This window comes from Kogia breviceps, chromosome 4, assembly GCF_026419965.1.
Source record: "Kogia breviceps isolate mKogBre1 chromosome 4, mKogBre1 haplotype 1, whole genome shotgun sequence".
Taxonomy (NCBI): domain Eukaryota; kingdom Metazoa; phylum Chordata; class Mammalia; order Artiodactyla; family Physeteridae; genus Kogia; species Kogia breviceps.
The window spans coordinates 8,271,162-8,279,112 of NC_081313.1; positions in this window are offsets into that span (position 1 = coordinate 8,271,162).

A 7,951-nucleotide genomic window follows, 5' to 3' on the forward strand; every position below is an offset into this window, starting at 1 on the left:
CCGTTTATGTTCCAGCGTAGGTGGTATGTCTGCACTAACCCAACTGTAGGTGGGGTAGACCTATCGGGCAGGTAGATGGGAATTCAGTTCTGCTTCGAAGGTATTATTACTCAAGGACCACCCTGTGCTCGCTACTGTGTGAGAGAAAGTCAGGGAACCCAGGCGTCAGAGTTTCTCAAGTGTTGCTGATACCTAAGCTAACTGGACAGACGGGATTGATTCCCGAGCAACAGAACGTCCCCTGCGTCCTGCCCAGGCAGTGAAATGGGGGAGATCGCAGTTTTAATATCAGAGGGCCTGGGTTTGAATATCAGCTCCACTACTTGCCTATTAGCGCCTGGGCCTTAGCAAACGAATCTCTCTGAACGCCTCCGTTTACCCCACTAAGAAATACCATGTCTACACTGCAGAGCTAACATGAGAATTAAAAAGAAAGTATGTAAAAGGCTGATCACATGGTAGACAGTCATTCCACGAGCACTAGCCTTACTATCATTGCTTCTGGACTACGAATTTCCATTCATAATGAACATTTTCAAGTCAAGAGAAACTCCCGGCAACCACAGTTTGCCCTTCCGAGCTGTCAGGGATGTACCAGTTGAGTAGTTTAGGCTGGGGTAAGGGCGGGTGGAAGCAAGGAATCTTGACGCTTCTCCATTACAAATTCATCCCTTTCGGTCTTGCTAAAACTCCAATTCATATTAACACACTCCTTAACGAAATGCGAACGCCTTTGAAAATGTAACGCTTCAAAGCAGAGGTGTGGAAAAGGGGCTACGAGATGGGCGGAGGGGTAAATTAGGAGTTTGGGATTAACAGATGCACACTGCTGTATACAAAATAAACAAGAAGCACCTACTGTCGAGCACAGGGAACTACACTCAATATTTTGTAATAACCTATAAAGGAAAAGAATCTAAAAAAATACACATACGTACAACTGAATCACTTTGCTGTACCCCCGAAACTAAAACATTGTAAATCAACTATACTTCAATAAAATTTTTTTAAAACTGTTAAAGTGTGAAAAAATGTGCAAAAAACAAAAAGGTGAAGGGGTAAAGGGTAAGAGCCTGGGACAAGGTCAGTGCAGGGGGAGGCAAAGGGAAGATCACTGGAACAGCAGCAGCTTCGTGAACTTGCCTTAGGATTTTGCTGACTACTAGCTCTGCGGTGCGGGCATTCACCTAATGTCTGTGACACGCCGCCCCTTCTTCAGCCGTCACGTTCCCCACGGACAATACCGCAAAGCTATATTTATAGCCAACCGTACAAGGCCTCGCCAAACGAATCTATCCACCGAGTTTGGGATACAGAGGGAGTTTTGTGAAATTATTCTGACACAGCTGGCCAATTGTTCTTCCTACAATATTACGGAGAAGAAAACCCTCTTGATTCCTCCCTTGAATCCTTGAATTAAACCTAGTGATCGATGAGCTGCTGTTTTATCCATCCTTCCGGGGAACGTTCACACCATAGTATTCAATGAGAAAGAGTAAGACATCGAACCTCCCTCACGTGGAAAAGGCATATGGTTTTTGTCGTTCATGTTCCATGTGCATCAGTCCGCTGGGTCACGGGTGCACCAACTCCAATACAACCGTACACGTCCTTATTACAGGAACACTTCTCTCCGAAGGGAGGAGTCCTGCCCGAGAGGGTCCTGGACGGCTAGTTTTCTATCTGAGCGAAAAACTTTATTGTGTTATTTAGATGCAGATTTTCTTACATTTATAAAAATATCTAATTTTTTCCATTTTAAGTATACGACCTGCACCATCTTTGGGGAGAAAGAGCTCCTCCTGTTTAAGACCTGCTTTGACGAGTAATATTTTCATTTGTGCAAAATAACCTAGTTCCTAAATGGAGCTCTTAAAGGAAGAGGACACTCCAGGGACAGCGACGGCTCCTCCTGCTGCCCGGTGGGTGGGGGCAGGCACCTGGCAGGGAGTCCCACCCTCCCTGCCCCCGGCACCATGGCCTGGCCCCTGCACGGAGCCCTTGACCCAGACAGAAACCTGGCTCTCGTCTCGCACACCCTCCAAGCTCCTCTGGCCTCAACTTCATAACCTTAACTTCCACTAAGCTTCTCCCAGGTCTGCTGTTCCCCAGTTAAAATTCTCAACACGGAATCCCGCCGCTCAGCTCGCGTCTACCAGCCAGCAGCACCAGATGTGCAAACCTGGGCCGACAAACTGGAGAAGGCTGCTCCGGGGACAAGGTTATGGCTGAGGCAGTGTCAGTGACCTATTTCCACCAGAGTCTTCAAAAGGAGTCCCCTGGTTTAATCAGGACCCAGGGAACACAACGGTGTGCTCTCCAGCTGAGCCCTTGCGGGGGTTATAGATCCCAACTTCTTTCTCTGGTCCTACTCATTTCTCAGCTGGAGTCCTGATGTGCTTCTCTTCACTCGTCTGCACCCCAGTACTTCAACTACCTTGTTAGCAAATCACAGCCTCCTCACGTTTGGGGATGCGGAGTTCTGCAGCTGCGTGACTCGCCTTCACCGCTGAAGGCTGCTGGGATGCCTCCCAGAGCCCCGGAGGTTGGCGGCCCCGCCAAGACGGGAAAACTCATCACCATTTCAAGTCCTAGGACTCAGGCTGCTGTGGAAGGATCCCTTCGGCAACATCCCCACCAAGTGGCTGTCCAGCCTCTGCTCCAGCATCTCCAGTGCCAAGGGACTCACAGGTCCAGAGGCAACACATTTTGACTGTAAATGACTTTATTAGGACTGTACTTCATCCTGAGCGTGAACGTCACGCCCCTCTGGCGCGCACCCAATGACCCCAGTTCACACCCCAGAGCCACAGAACAGGTCGAATTGCAGGGAAGCAGCCAAGTGTAGTTAAGACCCTGCGCCTCCGGGTCAGGCTGTAACTGAGCAAGTTAACGGTGACACACCACCCCCCCCCCTTGGTTAAAAAAGGAAAAGTAAGTAAAGACGGTGCACCGCCCCGAGGGTGAGAACGGCACGGCTCCAGTGCATGCAACCCCAGGCACACAGCCGTGTTAGCACTTTCCTTTCTGCTGCCGCTTGGCAGCCCTTCAACATCTGAAGGCTCCTTCCTCCGACCGCCTCTCACCCGGGGTAAACGTCACAACCACCCCGTGCCTCTTGGGATGTCTTTTCAAGACACTTTAGCAACTAGAAGTCCCTCCGTTTATCAATGCGGTTTCTTCTGCTCCTTTTTCTAATTCTAGTTTTTTATATCACCCATGTTAGTTTAGGGACAAACTGCCCAAAGCTTCCCCCGTGTGAGCCTGGAGGGGAGACCTGGAGAGGAGACCCCTCCCGGGGAGGCCTCCTTGGCGAGCATGGTCCAACCACACCCTCCAACGGCCCGGTAGAACTTCTGGAGCCTCTTCAGTCCTGACCATCAGGTCGGCGGGATGCTTTCCTGCCCTTCGCAGCCGGCACACGGGAGAGTCCTCCTGAAGCTTGGCTCCCTCTGACTTCCTGCCCTGGTCAGAGCTAAGGGGACGCCGGCTAGGGTCCAGACAAGTCTGCGCAGGGCCGAGCGTGGCTTCTCCCAAGTCCCGGCTTGTCTGCGCCCGGGCTGCTCTAACTGGGCAGCTTCAACACCGAGCATTCACCTCTCCCGGTTCTGGAGGCTGGGGAGTCCAGGATCAAAGCGCTGGCTGACCCAGTCCGGTGGGGGCCTGCTTCCTCGTTCACAGACGGCCCTCTTCTGGCTGTGTCCTCACGTGGTGGAAGGGGTGAGGGAGCTCTCGGGGGGTCTCTTTCATCAGGGTCCTAATCCCGTTGATGAGGGCCCCACCCTCACGACCGAAAGCAAAGGCCCCACCTCCTGACACCATCCCACTTGCGGGGGTGGTTAGGAGTTCAACACAGGAATCTGGGGGGACTCAAACGTGCAGTGCCTAACACAGCTCCTCTACTTGGCAACCCTACCTGTCAAGAAAGGCAGTCCAAGGTGATTTCTTCCTTCTTCTAATTCCGTTCCCAGCCTGAGAAATTCTCTCTCCCCCTGCAGAACTCCCTGGGGGCAGGGACACAGCTGAGGCTCTGCTATTACTCATCCCTGCCCGTGTCCCCACGCACAGGATGCCCTGCTGGGATGTCACTGTGAAGGCCACGTCCAAGTTCACAGCCCCCCTGACTTGGTACAGTTCCCAAATACCACTCTGGGAGCGGGCTTCCCTGCCCTGGGAGCTCGCTGTCTCTCTGGGACACTCCAGACACACCTTCCAACCTCGCCGGCGAGTGCTGCCTCCCCCGGTGCCCTCCAGACGGGGGGAGTGGGCTCACTCACGCTGCCGGGAACCCCCCGCCCCGACGCGGCCTCAACCCTCCCGTCTCCGTCAGGCAGCTGAGGGTGCAAACAACACAGCACCCACGTAAAAACAGCTTAAGAACAACGTGGGTTTATCACTTCACTGCACAAGATGTCTTGAACAGTCAGGGGCTCCAGGTCGGTCGAGCCACTCCGTGTGTCCTCAAAGGAAGACCCGGAGTCTTTCCTTCTTTCTGCTCCTCCAGCCTCAGCCTCTTGGGTTTCATCTTCATTTCTCCCCCAGGGGCTGCAAAATGGCTGCTCAAACTTCAGGTGTTACTGCCGCAAAACCCTTCCCCAAGTTCCCAGCGGACGGACCCTCCACCCTCACCGGGGGGGAGAACTGGATTACTTGCCCACAGCCCGTCCTGACGCCCCGGGGATGGGACCAGACAACGGGCGGGGTCCCCGTTCCCTGAACTCACCGATGCCTGACACCTGGATAACTGGTGCCTGTCACCAAGGAGAGGGGAGACGGCTGTCGGGCAGGAGGGAGCAGAGTCCGCTCGCCTCCTCGGCCGCCCTACGGGCGCGCCCCGCCGCCCGGGCCAGCAGACTGCGCTGCCCAGGCCGGGTGAGGAGGACTCCACCGTGGCCCACACGGCTCCAACGTCTTAACAGAGGGCTGGCCTCACCAGGGCCGCAGCGGGCCGCAGGCCACACCACAGAACCAAGGGGCGTGCTTCCTGTCTGTCAAGGCTTAAGGCGACTCCTGTCATGTGCTCTGCAGTGGCTTCGAGGTCCTTCCTGGAATGCGCTCGGCCAGGGCTAAGCTAGGAAATACACATACTAGCACAAGCTTAGAAGACTCCTGGACTTGAGGACACTGAGTTCTTCACAGCAGCTCTTCGATAATTTTGGCCATCAGGGAAAGTACTTTGGCAGTGGGGTGGTATCCAGTTGCGTGGTTTAAGTATCAGGAATCTTGCATTCTTTCTCTTCTGGCCATCACCTGTCCTGGTGTATGCCGTCTCCCAGCAATGGCGACCAATGGATGTGGAAGGGTCTCATTTCCTACATCTCCTAAACTTGGTTTCACGTGCAGTTGCTGGAGCTAAGCATTTCGAGGAGTCTGAATGCCAGAGTTGGCTGACGGTCTGATGAGGTGCCCGCCTGGCACCCCTGGGGAACACAAGCGCTGCGACCCCGGGGCCGTGCTTCCAGAGAGAGGTGCGTTCAGGTGGGAATGCGCTCAAGTCTTGGGGCTCCTGAGTGTTACTGGAACCTCCAGGTCTGTTCACAAAGGCTCCTGGTTAGGCTACATGACCCCTAAGCTGTATTTCTACTGTTTTTTTTTTTAACTTTTAATTTTATCAAGTTAGCACCTGCCTCTGATTTCAATCTGTATAGACATTTTTTGAATCCTATTTTTGACATCAAATATAGCAGCTCTCATTCTTCCCTGCCTCATGTTGTTTGCAAATTTGATCAATATCCTTAACCTAGGAACTAAAAATCAATTAAAGACCCTGCAGATGCCACGAATCACAGAACTTCTATGAAGTGGTCCGTTTTTCTCTAAGGTTGCAGGAACAAGCATCATCTAATTCTCAGGAAGCTAAAGGAGGAACCCCCCAAACAGCCAAGTTGTACATGACTCCGCAGACAGCCTGATGCCTCTACAAGTCCGGCAGGAATATGTCTAGGAAATTATGGAATACCTCCAAAGTTCCACAAAACCCAGCCTCTGCCCACCCCACCCTCCCGGCAGGGAGCTGAGAGAGGTCCCTCTCCAGATGCACCCAGCCAAGTTACAGGTCTGGCTGGAATGGAAGGTGGCAGCAAGGGGCAGACACCAAAACTACACACAGTGGGAAAGAATTTGTCCTTCATAAGGAACTCGGGGACCACTGGGAAACGGATGGGCGGTGACAGCTAAAAACCTGACAAGTGTCCCCAGCATCCCAGCCCCTCACCCCAGATACACAGTTTCTCTCTACACCACCCACTGTTTACCTCTTCCAGAGAATTCACACACAGTAACATTCACTGTTTGTCTCTCTTCTAGAACACAAATCCCGTAAGATTCAGGAACTTGCATGTCATTCACCATTGAATTGGAAAAGCTTATTACACAGCAGACACTCAATAACCATTTGCTGAATGAATGAGTCCATAGTTGCTTCTCACTAAAGTGAAGATTATCAAATTGATCATATTTTTATCAGTTTAAAGATGCAAACCATCTCACTTTATATCAAATCTCTCTTAAAACGGTTTGGTATTTAGGTTTCAGGTATATAATAGGGAGTTTAATTATTTTCTGTGATACACAAGGATTATTCAACCACCATTCAATATTAATTTTTCAGACACGTGAAGTCTGTCTACACACATTCAGAGGTTTTCCTTGTCTTTATCTAAATCAGTCAAGTCTCTTCTCACAAATGAGAAATATTAAATAAATGGCTGCTTTCATAAAATAAAGAAGTGACTAGCAGAAATAATCTGCAACTTCTGTGAACAAGCTTTTCTTTAGTGTCTAAAATAATAAACACCACTTACAGGCCACGGACTCCGTGCCGTGAGTTTTACAGATCGGTCCCCAGCCCCCTATTCAGCGTATCATTATCCCAACGACACGGATGCTCAGGAAACCAAGGGAGAGCCTCTTGTCCAAGGTCCCTGATGATGAGGAAGCAGGATCTGAACCCAGGTCTGGCTTACACCAAAGCTCAGGATTGTTTATTTTACTATTAAATCCATACCAACTACTCCACTATACCTTGTGTCTTCTCTGACTACCACAGTTCATCATATCTGAGATTCTGTCTATGGTGGGTGACATACAACTACATCATGAAGTACAGCACTGCCAATTACAGTGATAAGACACCATCAACTGGAAGGTACATCGCAATTTCAGACATGTTAAAATGTGTATTTACACACACACATTTACACACACATACCCAGCTTAGATTCAACAAAATACAGTAATCCACTAACTCTGGAACAAATTATTCCTAATAAGTGTTATAAAATATAAATACTGGGCTTCTCTGGTGGAGCAGTGGTTAAGAATCCACCTGCCAATGCAGGGGACATGGGTTTGATCCCTGGTCCGGGAAGATCCCACATGCCACGGGGCAACTAAGCCCCTGAGCTGCAACTACTGAGCCTGTGCTCTAGAGCCCGCGAGCCACAACTACTGAGCCTGCCTGCTGCAACTACTGAAGCCCGCGTGCCTAGAGCCCATGCTCCACAACAAGAAAAGCCACCGCAATGAGAAGCCCACGCATCACAACGAAGAGTAGCCCCCGCTCGCCACAACTAGAGAAAAGCCTGTGTGCAGCAATGAAGACCCAACACAGACAAAAATTAATAAATAACTTAATTAAATTTTTAAAAAATTTATATATATATATAAAAATACCTCTCTAAATCCTTTAGAAAATTAATTTTGACCTAAATACAGAAAAAAAGAGATAAATCTCAAGTGTGAATAAAGTTACAGGAAATTGCAAACATTTACAAATGCATTCCCTCTTTTTAAATTGTTTCTTCTCATCTGTGGCATTAAAGCATGCTCTTTATAATGTGAAGAGCTGCTGACATCTCTCCCATCCATCAACATGACCACAGCTCATCCATATTTTCACTCACCTGAGTGCATGAAAAGCAGTAAGCACATTTGTTTTGAACACACCATG